This window comes from Ursus maritimus (genome assembly GCF_017311325.1).
Source record: "Ursus maritimus isolate PB19 chromosome X unlocalized genomic scaffold, ASM1731132v1 scaffold_X1, whole genome shotgun sequence".
NCBI lineage: Eukaryota > Metazoa > Chordata > Mammalia > Carnivora > Ursidae > Ursus > Ursus maritimus.
Window position 1 is genome coordinate 84,427,982 of NW_024423319.1, and position 13,894 is coordinate 84,441,875.

The 13,894-nt window shown below is 43.2% G+C and overlaps 1 non-coding gene across 1 annotated transcript; it reads left to right on the forward strand.

The window, feature by feature from the left end:
* Window positions 1–6,020: 6,020 nt before the first annotated feature.
* LOC121103792 lies at window positions 6,021–6,127 on the forward strand. The gene has a single exon (XR_005836074.1). It is a non-coding gene; the product is annotated as a U6 spliceosomal RNA (small nuclear RNA).
* Window positions 6,128–13,894: the final 7,767 nt, after the last annotated feature.

Below are 13,894 nucleotides of genomic sequence, written 5' to 3' on the forward strand. Positions count from 1 at the left end.
GGTATGTACAATGATTGAGAAATTGCCCCCCAATTTGGCAAAGGAAAGACTGTAATGTCAAATAAAAGGCCACGAGCTTCAAATATTTTTTATTTTTTCAAAGATTTTATTTATTTATTTGAGAGAGAGAGAGAGAGTGGGGAGAGGGACAGATGGAGAGGGAGAGAGAGAATCTCTTAAGCAGACTCCAGGCTGAGAGCAGAGCCTGATGCGGGTCTCAATCTTATGACCCTGAGATCACGACCCGAGCCAAAAACAAGAGTCGGCCACCTAACCGACTGAGCCACCCAGGCGACCCTTGAAATATATTTTTTAAGTGTTTATTTATTTATTTATGAGAGAGAGAGAGCAGGGGGGAGGAGCAGAGGGAGAGGGAGAGAGAGAGAATACTAAGCAGACTCCATGCTGAGCCCGGATTCCAACTTGGGGCCCTGATCTCACGACCCTGAAACTATGACCCAAGCCAAAACCAAGAGTCGGACACTCAAGCAACTGAGCCACTCAGGTGCTCCAGCTTCAAATACTCTAATTAAACTCGGTTAAAATTACATTAAAGTCAGAATCTACATGTCTCAATTATCAGCTAAAGAGAAAACCCTGAGAAAAAACTATAAATAAAGAAGTTGAGGATTGGTATTAAACAAGCTGATCTTGAAATTCATATAGAAAAAAGCAGCCAAAAAATCTGAAAAAACCTAAATGTGAGACAGGAATCCATCAAAATCCTAGAGGAGGACACAGGCAGTAACCTCTTCAACCTTGGCCACAGCAACTTCTTGCAAGACACATCTCTAAAGACAAGGGCAACAAGCAAAAATGAATTATTGGGACTTCATCAAGATAAAAAGCTTCTGCGTGGCAAGGGAAACAGTCAACAAAATTAAAAGGCAACCTACGAAATGGGAGAAGATATTTGCAAATGACATATCAGATAAAGGGCTAGTATCCAAAATCTATAAAGAACTTCTCAAACTCAACAGCCCCAAAACAAATAATCCAGTCAAGAAATGGGCAGAAGACATGGGCAGACACTTCTCCAAAGAAGACATACAAATGGCCAACAGACACATGAAAAAATGCTCAACATCACTTGGCATCAGGGAAATACAAATTAAACCACAGTGAGATAGTATCCACCTCATACCAGTCAGAATGGCTAAAATTAACAAGGCAGGAAACAACAAATGTTGGCAAGGATGTGGAGAAAGGGAAACCCTCCAACACTGTTGGTGGGAATGCAAGCTGGTGCAGCCACTCTGGAAAACAGTATGGAGGTTCCTCAAAAAGTTAAAAATAGAGCAATTGCACTACTGGGTATTTACCCCAAAGATACAGATGTAGTGAGAAAAAGGGGCACATGCACCCCAATGTTCATATCAGCGATGTCCACAATAGCCAAACTGTGGAAGGAGCCGAGATGCCCTTCAACAGATGAATGGATAAAGAAGATGTGGTCCATATATACAACGGAATGTTACTCAGCCACCAGAAAAGATGAATACCTACCACTTGCATCGACATGGATGGAACTGGAGGGGATTATGCTAAGTGAAATAAGTCAAGCAGAGAAAGACAATTATCATATGGTTTCACTCATATGTGGAATATAAGAAATAGTGCAGAGGGCCATGGGGAAGGGAGGGAAAACTGAATGGGAAGAAATCAGAGAGGGAGACAAACCATGAGAGACTCTTGACTCTGGGAAACAAACTGAGGGTTATGGAAAGGGAGGGGGTGGGAGGATGGGGTAACTGGGTATTAAGGAGGGCATGTGATATGAAGAGCACTGGGTGTTATACACAACTAATGAATCATTGAACGTGATACCAAAAACTAATGATGTACTATATGTTGGCTAATTGAATTTAAATTTTAGAGATTTCTAAAAAAATCTGAAAAAACAAAAACAAAGCCAAAAAACAAAGAGCAACAATAGGGGACCAGAACCATAAGGTATTAAAACGTAGTCTTAAGAGTGAAACTAGCATATCAAGAGACAGACCATGGAATAGAAGGGAAAATCCAGAAATGGAAATTAATACATAATGAAAGTGGTACTTGAACCAGTAGAAGAAAGATAGACTTAGTGGGGTACCAGTTGGGGAGGTAGGACAGTAGGAATGACTCACGTCATGGGTTCATTGTTATAGAGAACCTAAAACAATAATAAGAGTGACTAAATCGACCTGCTTTTTAAAAATCATAATCAGGTATCATCGATTGTAAACAATGTGAATGATAAAATAATAAAATTCTCCCTCCACTCCAGTGGCTGGGTGGACTGCTCCCACCTGCCCCTTCTTAGGAATACTGCTGAATGGAATCTTTAATACATTATGCTGGGACAACTAGGTAGTGTCGCAGAAAAACAAAGAAAATGACTCAAATAGAAGGTAAAGGCTTTCTACAGTTCTTCACCAGGAAGCATCTCCAAGTAGGATTGGAACTGGCCTAGGGCAAGGAAAAGAGAAGTGTATGTGACTTTGGTCTTGTCTCGGGTTGCAGTTTTCTTTCTCTGGAACAGCTGCAAAACTTTCCATTGGAATGGTTGAGAGAGGTCCAGTTTCAGCTCTTTCTTGGGATGGTCGATGCAATGGGCAATCTCATTTGGACAGCTCTGTGTGTGTGTGCGCGTTAAGATAGAGACACAGAGAGTGAGATAGAGACGTGGGGGCAGAGAGAGAGAGAGAGAAAGAGAGAAGAATATCTTCAATCAAACCAAGGAATAAAGGCTCTCTACTTGACACCTTTTGGACCAGCTTGGGCCATGAGCCCACTTCTGGAGCAAAAAGGGTCTCCAGGGAGAAATGCTGGATTGCTTGGTTAAAGCCGGGGGCTTCACATTCCTGGGAAGGGCAAAGGGATTAGCACAACTGGCCCAGGCTTCTCAGGACCCACCCTTCAAGCTGGATCACGTTCATGCAAATTACATGGGCCGAACAGCAAGAGGCAGATACCTAAATAAAAGTCAGGAAGCTGGATGAGGGACAGACGCTGGGTATGTAACCAACGGTGGTACCATACACGCTTATTCCAAAGTGAGGTGCACACGTAGGCATTTTTTGGTAACAACTCTTAAAACATTCATACAGTTTTATCAGTCAATATAGGGACCTCAGAAGGCAAAAGAGCACCATGTGTAAGGGCATGAGCTCTGAGGTCAGACTGCCAGAGTTTCAATCCCAGGAACCTTGTGACCACAATCAGGTCAACGTTCTCGAACCTCACTTTCCTATCACGTACAATGATGACAGCGACGATGACGATGGCAGTATGGGATGCCACAGATTTCATGGGATTGTTGTGAGGAGTTAAATGAAACGACGGACGCTACGGCAGAATTACACAAGAAGGGCTCAACGTCACCATGAAGTCATTGACCGGCAAGTGGAGCGTTTGTGATACTGAGTTTGATTAATAATCGTTTTCATTGTGTGATGAGCTGATAGTGTTTCCGGAGATGTTTCCCACTGATTCAGCTGACGAACGGATGTTTTCCTCCGGCAGCATTGACGCGTGTCAGTGGCAACGACTGCACACTCCCATCCCCAGACTCCCATGGCAAGAACAGGTTTACGTGGCGAGGTGTGGGCTGCTCCGCCGGCCCCTCTACCTGCAAGTAGCAAGTCTATGACGAGGGCGTCTTCATGATGACGTTGACTAAAGACCTTGCCTTTCTTCACTTTTCAGGGCAATGTCTCTAGCTTGACTCTCCTCTTACAAGCTCCAGGGTTCCAGCAGAGCTCAAATGTTACGTAATTTTCACTTGTTTCTTTAGCTTAACCTAGCTAGGAGAGAGGTCTCCACACACCCAGGGATATTTCACTGACCCCTTGCCTGGACCTGAGTCCAATTTTCACCTCTCCTTCTGACCAGAGCAGAATGCAGCTAACAAAAAAAAAGAAAGAAAGAAAGAAAAGAAAAAGAAAATATTCTTACTACAGTCCATCAGCGTTTAGATCATATGTTCTAAACACCATAAGCACTTTAGCGTCCAAATAAAATAAAACTTAACTAATTAAAAAAAAATGCAGGGACCAATGAAGGGACTGAAGCCCCTCCCCTTCATCTGCTGCAGCGGCTCCTCCCAGTTTTTCAAACAACGATCAACATTTTCTTGTTTATTTTTATTATGTTCGGTTAGCCACTGTATAGTACATCACTAGTTTTCGATGTAGTGTTCAATGATTCATTAGCTACGTAAAATCAAGAAAATGTCCAATGTTTTATGTCAACTGTTAGACGAATGCAGCTCCAAGACAGATCCCTTAGAAGACCTTCCTTCGCCACAGATGGCCGCTGTTCGTTCAGCTAGACCCTCCATTGTCAAGGCAAATTCTGAACTCATCACCACCTGAAATCTGGCTTCTTCCTTCTGTACTCCGCAGATTACGGTGTGATCTGATTCCTTCTCCCTAATCACAAGAAAGCAACTATCTTTCCCGAGGCTGCATTCCCAGAACATTACTTGCACTCTTCCAACAACTGTGACACCTATCTCTCTTCTCAACTCTTACGTCGCCCTCAAAAATAGTATTTCCAGTGCCACCGACCACACCTGTCATGACAGGACTTCGTAACAGGACGGATGCCTGTGGAGTACGTGTGCTGGAGACAATGAGGCCGAGGCGAAGTAGGAAGGCAAACCAGGAAGCCGGGACAGGGCAGGGAGGTGAAAGAACATTTAATAACGTGTAACGATGTAGTCAGCAACACTGAATTCCGATCCCTTACCTCCAGTGCCCGGGCTTGGACATTTATGTGTTTTCAGTTTTGCCCAACAAATTAGTTTTGTCTGTAAACACAAAATCTACCCTCCATTCTTGGCTCACCTCACTTTAAAATGGCCCAAGAGTCTGTAAAGTAATTCTTGTTGTATTTGTATACATTTTGTTTTTTAAAAAAAATTTTAATGTATTTATTTGTCATAGAGAAAGAGAGAAAGGGCACAAGCAGGGGGAGCAGCGGGCAGAGGGAGAAGCAGGCTCCCCGCTGAGCAGGGAGCCCGATGCAGGACTCGATCCCAGGACCCCAGGATCATGACCTGAGCCGAAGGCAGATGCTTAACCGACTGAGCCACCCAGGCGTCCCTAGATTTCGTTTTTATGTCTATGTTAACAATAAACGATCTTGTTTTCTGTTGGAATGTTTTCAAAACCCTTGGGAAACATTTTGAGTATCAAAGAATACTTGGTATTTTATGTATTATCTACAATTCAACTTATTTGAATGTAATATAACTGCTTCCAGGGAGATAAGGAGAACCTGAGACATTTTGGGACTTTTCTTTTGTCCCTTTGCAAATTGAAGTTCCCAAATACGGAGAGGTGATTTTTTTTTCTCCGTATTTGGGCAAGGCAGATAAGACCATGGTGTAACCAGCACACGGATTCACTAAAAGTTCTTTCTTTGAAAAACAGGACAGAGGGAAAATCCGGGAAAGAAAGAAGTTAAGTAGTTGAGAGTCTTACCCCACGATGGATGATGGGCTGGAAAGGGCTATTCCCTCGAATAGGACACAGGCCCGTAGAAGCATTGATGACTACAGCCAGCAGATGGCAGCAGGGGGCCGCGTCAGGAGAATTCACCCACATGGAAAAGCCCCAGTTGGACCTTTGGGCCTAGGAACCAGCATCTACTGGGAATTGGTAGAGGATATGATGCATTTCCCAGCAGAAAAACAAACAAACAAACACACCCCACCAGTGTCAGAGTTTTCCAGAAGCCCAGGTTTAGAGTCTGGCATCCAAAATGAAGGGCCCACGTAGCAATGATTACAGTCAACAATACTGTATTATAAACTTCAAAGTGGCTAAAAGACTAGATCCCACTTGTTCTCCCCACAGAAGAGAAATGATAATTACGTGCTGGGGATAGAGGCGTTAGCTAACACATGGTGGTAATCATACTGCCGCATATAAATGCATCAGATCAACACGTCGTACCCTTAAGCCCACACGATGTTGTATATGTCAATTATATCTCCATGAGTATTTACAAAAGAATAAATACAAGGAAGGCTGCTCACTTCGGCAGCACATATAAGAAAATTGGAAGGATACAGAGAATATTAGCATGGCCCCTGTGCAAGAAGGACACGGAAATTCGTGAAGCGTTCCATATGGAACACACACAAAAAACACGAAGGTCCCAGAGCCCTCGGGTTGCCCTAGTCTGCAAGACAAAGAGGGGAGGAGAGGCACAGGAGTGAAGGCGTAGAAGAAACAGGAGGAAGGTCAGGTCTGTGACACACAGATGACAGTGGAGAGTAGGGAGCAGATCAGAAAGGGTGGGGGTCATTTCTTTTTGTGTGACCTGGTGGCACTGAGTTTAATCTGCTCTAAGAACAAGTAAGTAACCCAAATATCCGTCAGTGGATGAACGGATAAACAAAATGTGGTATATACACACAGTGGAATATTACTTGGCTTTAAAAAGGGAGGAAATTTGCGGGTGCCTTGGTGGCTCAGTCGGTTAAGCATCCAACTCTTGACTTCAGCTCAGCTCTTGATCTCAGGGTCGTGAGTTCAAGCCCTGCATTGCGTTCCATGCTGGGCATGGAGCTTATTTAAAAAAAAAAAAAGGAAGGAAATTTTGACACATGCTACAACATGGATGAACCTTGAGGACACCATGCCAGGTGAAATAGTCCAGTCACAAATACCGTAAAAAGACAAATACTGTATTACTATATGTATATGAGGTGTCCAGAATAGTCAAGTTTATAGAGATAGAAAGTAGAATGGTAGTTGCCGGGGATGGAGGGGAGGGGAGGAATGGAAAGCTGTTGTTTAACAGGTACAGAATCTTGGTTTTGCAAGATGAAAAAGTTCTGGAGGTTGATTGTACAGCAATGTGAATATACTTAACATTACAGAGCTGTCTGCTTAAAAATGGTAAAGATAGGGCGCCTGGGTGGCTCCGCTGGTGAACCGTCTGCCTTCGGCTCAGGTCATGATGCCAGGGTCCTGGGATTGAGTCCCGCATCAGGCTCCCTGCTCAGCACTGCTTCTCCCTCTCTTCCCTGCTCATGCTCTCTGTCACTATCCCTGTCTCTCTCAAAGAAATAAATGAAATTTTTTTAAAAAATTGTAAAGGTGGTAAATAAGGTTCCATCTCTTCTGATCCTTAAGGAGTTGTAGGCCATGCCAAACAGGGTGGTAGGACAGGACGTTGACATCAGGTTAGTGTAAATAATAATAATAATAATAATAATAATAATAATAATAATAATCCTTCACATTTAAATGGCATTTTGCAGTTTATAAAAACACATTTTTTTAAGTTTAAATTTTGTTAGTTAACATACAGTGCAGTATTGGTTTCTGGAGTACAATTCAGTGATTCATCACTTACACACAACACCCAGGGCTCATCACAGCACGTGCCTTCTTTAATACCCGTCACTCATCTAGCCCGTCCCCGGCCCGCCTCCCCATAGCAACCTGCAGTTTGTTCTCTATCCTTAAGAGTCTCTTATGGCTTGTTTCCTTCTCTCCGTTTTTCTTTTCCCCATTCCCCTATGTTCTTCTGTTTTCTTTTTTTTTTTTAATGATTTTTTATTATATTATGTTAGTCACCATTACAGTACATCCCCGGTTTCCGATGTAAGGCTCGATGATTCATTAGTTGCGTATAACACCCAGTGCACCATGCAATACGTGCCCTCCTTACTACCCATCACCAGTCTATCCCATTCCCCCACCCCCCTCCACTCTGTAGTCCTCAGTTTGTTTCTCAGAGTCCATAGTCTCTCATGCTTCATTCCCCCTTCTGATTACCCCCCCTTTCTTTATCCCTCTCTTCCCCTACCGATCATCCTAGTTCTTATGTTCCATAGATGAGAGAAATCATATGATAGTTGTCTTTCTCTGCTTGACTTATTTCACTTACATTATCTCCTCCAGTCCGTCCATGTTGCAGCAAATGTTGAAACTCGTTCTTTCTGATAGCTGAGTAATATTCCATTGTATATATGGACCACATCTTCTTAATCCAGTCATCTGTTGAAGGGCATCTGCCGCTTCCACGATTTGCACTAGTTGGACGGACATGCGCTATGAACATTGGGGTGCATATGCCCTTCTCTTCACTCGTCTGTATCTTTGGGTAAACACCCAGTGGTGCAATGGCTGGATCATAGGGTAGCTCAATTTTTAACTTTTAGGGACCTCCACACTGTTTTCCAGAGTGGCTGTACCAACTTGATTCCCACCAACAATGTAGGAGGGATCCCTTTCTCCACATCCTCTCCAACAATTGTTGTTTCTTTCCTGTTTTTTTGCCATTCTAACTGGCGTAGGAATTGGTATCTCAGTGTGGTTTGATTTGAATTTACCTTGATGGCTAATGATTTTGAACATTTTTTCATGTGTCTGTTAGCCATTTGTATGTCTTCATTGGAAAAGTGTCTGTTCATATCTTCTGCCCATTTTTTGATTTGTTTATTTGTTTCTCGTGTATTGAGTTTGAGAAGTTCTTTGTAGATCTTGGATACCAGTCCTTTATCTGTAGTGTCATTTGCAAATATATTCTCCCATTCCGTGGGCTGCCTCTTAGTTTTTCTGACTGTTTCCTTGGCTGTGCAGAAACTTTTAATCTTGATGAAGTCCCATAAATTCATTTTATCTTTTGTTTCTCTTGCCTTTGGGGATGTGTCATGAAAAAGGTTGCTTTGGCCGATGTCGTAGAGGTTGCTGCCTATGTTCTCCTCTAGAATTTTGATGGATTCCTGTCTCACATCGAGGTCTTTCATCCATTTGGAGTTTATTTTTGTGTATGGTGTGAGATAGTGGTCAAGTTTCATTCTCTTGCATGTAGCTGTCCAATTTTCCCAGCACCATTTATTGAAGAGACTGTCTTTTTCCCACCGGATGTTTTTTCCTGCTTTATCAAATATTAGTTGCCCAAAGAGCCGAGGGTCCATTTCTGGGCTCTCTATTCTGTTCCATTGGTCTATGTGTCTGTTTTTGTGCCAGTACCATGCTGTCTTTGTGATCACAGCTTTGTAGTACAGCTCGAAATCCGGCATTGTGATGCCCCCAGCTTTGTTTTTCCTTTTCAACAGTTCCTTGGAGATTCGGGGCCTTTTCTGTTTCCATACAAATTTAAGGACTGTTTGTTCCAGTTCTTTGAAAAATGTCCTTGGTATTTTGATCGGGATAGCATTGAAAGTGTAGATTGCTCTGGGTAGCATGGACATTTTAACTATGTTAATTCTTCCGATTCATGAGCATGGAATATCTTTCCATCTTTTTATGTCTTCCTCAATGTCTTTCAAGAGTGATTTATAGTTTCTAGAATATAGGTCCTTTACGTCTCTGGTTAAGTTAATTCCAAGGTAACGTATGGTTTTTGGTGCTATTGTAAATGGGATGGATTCCCTAATTTCTCTTTCTTCGGTCTCGTTATTCGTGTATAGAAATGCAACTGATTTCTGAGCATTTATTTTGTATCCTGCCACGTTACTGAATTGCTCTATAACTTCTAATAGTTTGGGAGTGGCTTCTTTTGGGTTTTCCATATAGAGTATCATGTCATCTGCAAAGAGAGACATTTTGACTTCTTCTTTGCCAATTTGAATACCTTTGATCCCTTTTTGTCGTCTGATTGCTGTTGCAAGGACTTCTAGTACTATGTTGAATAATAGTGGCGAGAGTGGGCATCCTTGTCGTGTTCCTGATCTTAAGGGAAAGGCTTCCAGCTTTTCCCCATTGAGAATAATATTTGCAGTAGGCTTTTCATAGATGGCTTTTATGAGATTGAGAAATGTACCTTCTATTCCTACACTCTGAAGGGTTTTAATCAGGAAAGGATGCTGTATTTTGTCAAATGCTTTTTCGGCATCGATTGAGAGGATCATATGGTTCCTGAGTCTTTTCTTGTTGATATGATGTATCACGCTGATTGATTTGCGAATATTGAACCACGCTTGCATCCCAGGTATGAATCCCACTTGATCGTGATGGATAATCCTTTTAATGTACTGTTGGATTCTATTAGCAAGTATCTTGTTGAGGATTTTGGCGTCCATATTCATTAGGGAAATCGGTCTGTAATTCTCCTTTTTGAGGGGGTCTTTGCCTGGTTTGGGGATCAAGGTAATATTGGCCTCATAGAATGAGTTTGGTAGCTTTCCTTCTGTTTCTATTTTTTGAAATAGCTTTAGGAGAATAGGTATTATTTCTTCTTTGAATGTTTGGTAGAATTCCCCAGGAAAACCGTCCGGGCCTGGAGTTTTGTTATTTGGAAGGTTGTTTATCACTGACTCAATTTCTTCATAATTAATTGGCCTGTTTAAGGAATCAATTTCTTCCGGTTTCAATCTTGGTAGTTTATAGGTTTCCAGGAAGGATTCCATCTCTTCCAGATTGCTTAGTTTATTGGCATATAGCTGTTGATAAAAATTTCTAATAATCCTTCCAATTTCAATGGTGTTCGTCGTGACCTCTCCTTTTTCATTCATAATTTTAATAATCTGGGTCCTTTCTCTTTTCTTTTGGATAAGTCTTGCCAGTGGTCTGTCAATTTTATTGATTCTCTCAAAGAACCAGCTTCTAGTCCTGTTGATCTGCTCTACTGTACTTCTGGTTTCTGCTTGATTGATTTCAGCTCTAATTTTGGTCAACTGCTTCCTCGTGCGTGGATTAGGCCTGTCCCTCTGTTGCTGTTCCAGCTTCTTGAGGTGAGAATATAAAAACTGCATTTTAGATTTTTCTATTCTTTTGAGTGAGGCTTGGATGGCTATGTATTTCCCCCTTAGGACTGCCTTTGCAGTATCCCATAGGTTTTGGACTGTTGTATTTTCATTCTCATTGGTCTCCATAAATTGTTTAATTTGATTTTTGATTTCCTGGTTTATCGAGTCATTCCTGAGCAGGATGGTTCTTAGTCTCCAAGTGTTTGAGTTTCTTCCAAATTTTTCCTTGTGGTTGAGTTCCAATTTCAGAGCGTTGTGGTCTGAGAATATGCAGGGGATAATTTCAATCTTTTGGTATCGGTTGAGACCTGTTTTGTGTCCCAGAACATGGTCTATTCTTGAGAATGTTCCATGGGCATTAGAATAGAATGAGTATTCTTTGGTTCTGGGGTGTAGTGTTCTATATATATCTATGAGGTCCAACTCGTCGAGTATGGCATTCAAAGCCTTTGATTCTTTGCTTAGTTTTTGCCAGGGTGTTCTGTCTATTTCTGAGAGTGGAGTGTTGAGGTCCCCTACTATTAATGTATTTTTATTTATATGTCTCTTTATTCTGGTTAAGAGTTGGCTTGTGTATCTTGCTGCTCCCCTGTTGGGGGCATATATATTTATAATTGTCATATCCACTTGTTGAATACTTCCCTTAAGAATAATATAGTGCCCTTCTGCATCTCTAACTATAGTCTGTAGTTTAAAATCCAATTTATCTGATATGAGAATTGCTACCCCAGCTTTCTTTTGAGGTCCATTTGCGTGAAAGATGGTACTCCATCCCCTTACTCTCAGTCTGAATGCATCTTTGGGTTCGAAATGAGTCTCTTGTAGACAGCAAATGGATGGGTCATTTCTTTTTATCCAATCTGCAACCCTGTGGCGTTTTATGGGATGGTTCAAACCATTTACATTAAGACTGATTACTGAGAGATATGATTTTAATGTTGCCATGTTGCCAGTAAAGTCTTTGTTTGTATTGGCTGTGACTTTCTGTTCTGTATCACTCTTGGGGCCTTTTTACTTTTATAGAACCCCCCGTAATATCTCCTGTAGGGCTGGTTTCGTGGTTACAAAATTGGTTAGTGACTGGCGATTCTGAAATGTCTTTATTTCTCCATCAATTCTGAATGACAGCCTTGCTGGATAAAGGATCCTTGGCTGCATGTTTTTCTCTGAAAGAGCTTTAAATATGCTCCCCCAACCCTTTCTCTCATTCCAGGTCTGTGTAGACAGGTCTGACGTAATTCTGATGCTTTTGCCTTGGTACGTGAGAAATTTCTTTGCCCTGGCCGCTTTCAATACTGTATCCTTGCATCTAATATTTGCGAAATGCACTATGACGTGACGTGGCGTAGGTTTGTCATGGTTGAGCTTGGGAGGGGTCCTCTCTGCCTCTTGGACACGAATGTTTGTTTCCCTTGCTAGATTAGGGAAGTTTTCAGCTACAATTTGTTCAAATATCTCTTCTAGACCTCTGTTTTTCTCCACCCCCTCGGGGATGCCGATGATTCTAACATTGGATCGTTTCATTGAGTCAGTAATCTCCCGTAACCTACATTCGTGGGCGTGGATTTTTTTAAGACCATCTTCTATTTTCATTTTTTCCTCTATTAACCCATCCTCCAATTCACTAACCCGTTCCTCTGCTTCTGCGACCCTGGCCGTCAGAGCCTCTAGTTTTGCCTGCATTTGGCTCATAGAATTTTTAATTTCTGTCAGATTCGCTCTCATTTCTGTCCTTAGGGATTCTATATTCTCAGTAACCTTTTCGTTAATAGTTTTTTCAATTCTACTCATCATTTTGACCATCGTTACTCTGAATTCCATTTCTGATAATTTGGTTACATCCATATCCATTATTTCTGTGGCAGAGGCCACAGAATCACTGTCTTTTCTTTGCTGGGGGGGGCTTCTCCTTCTTGTCATTCTGATGAAGAGAGGTTGCGGGGTTTCCAGAGCCCAAATTATTGACTGGGTCCCAGGCCGTGCCCCTTGTTTTATAGGGATCTTAGGGATGTGGGCTTCTTCTTTAAAGATTTTATTTATTTATTTATGTGGCAGCCAACCAGCGAGAGAGGGAACAGAAGCAGGGGAGTGGGAGAGGAAGAAGCAGGCTCCCAGCGGAGGAGCCCGATGAGGGACTCCTTTCCGGAATGCCGGGATCACGTCCTAAGCCGAAGACAGGCGCTCAATGACTGCGCCACCCAGGCACCCGGGTTGTGGGCTTCTTGATTTTTCAGCCTGCCTTCTGTGTTCTGGGGGAGGGGCCTGCCGCGCCGATACTCAGGCAGCCCTGTTTGGGTAGAGTCTCCGTGTCCCCTGCGAGGGGGGATGGGGATGGGCACTCTCTGAGCCGGTCTTTCCAGGCTTTTGTTCTCTGGCGGCTTTCCCTGACGGTTTGCTGTGCCTCTTCTGAGAGTCAGAGCAGCAGCGGCCGAATTTCAGCCTCTGTCACAGTACAGAGGGATTGCGGCCCGTTCTCTACTATTGTTCTGGCCACTTTAACTCTGTTACTGTTGGTGCTGCTCAACCCTGCAGCGTCCGGTATGTGCGCCCCACACCCGGCGTCCCAGCCCTCACTTCCAGGGCCGGCGCGTCTCTGTCCTTTGTGTTTCTAACACCGCCAGCCGCCAGCCGCCCCGCGCGCTCCCGGGTCTCCCGGTCTCAGTCTGGATCCAGTGAGCGCACCGGGATTCCGGTGATCCGCGAGATGCCTGGTGGCGCGCGCACCCGGCTCACGGTCTCAATCTGCTGTTTCACGGGTGCTGTCCGCGAGCCCCACCCGCTCCCCCGTGCAAGTGGCTACCGCTTCCCGGCGCCCGAACGCGGCGGCTCCCTCCCCTTCTGTTTATCTTCTGATATCTGTGCGCGGTTTCATGGCTCCCTGCTTCGTACCTCAATACTCAGCGCTGGAGATGTTCATTTGTAGAGATCCAGATGCGTCTTCCTGCGTCTCAGGCTGGTTCCATGGTTGTTTAGGCTCTTCTGTTTTCTTTCTTGAATTCCACGTATGAGTGAGATCACATGGTATTTGTCTTTCGCAGACCGACTTACGTCACTTAGCGTAAACTAGCTCCATCCACATCATTGCAAACGGCGAGATCTCATTCTTTTGGATGGCTGAGTACTATTCCATCATAGATCTATACCACATCTTTATCCGTCTGTCAGTTGATGGACATCTGGGCTCTCTCCGTAGTT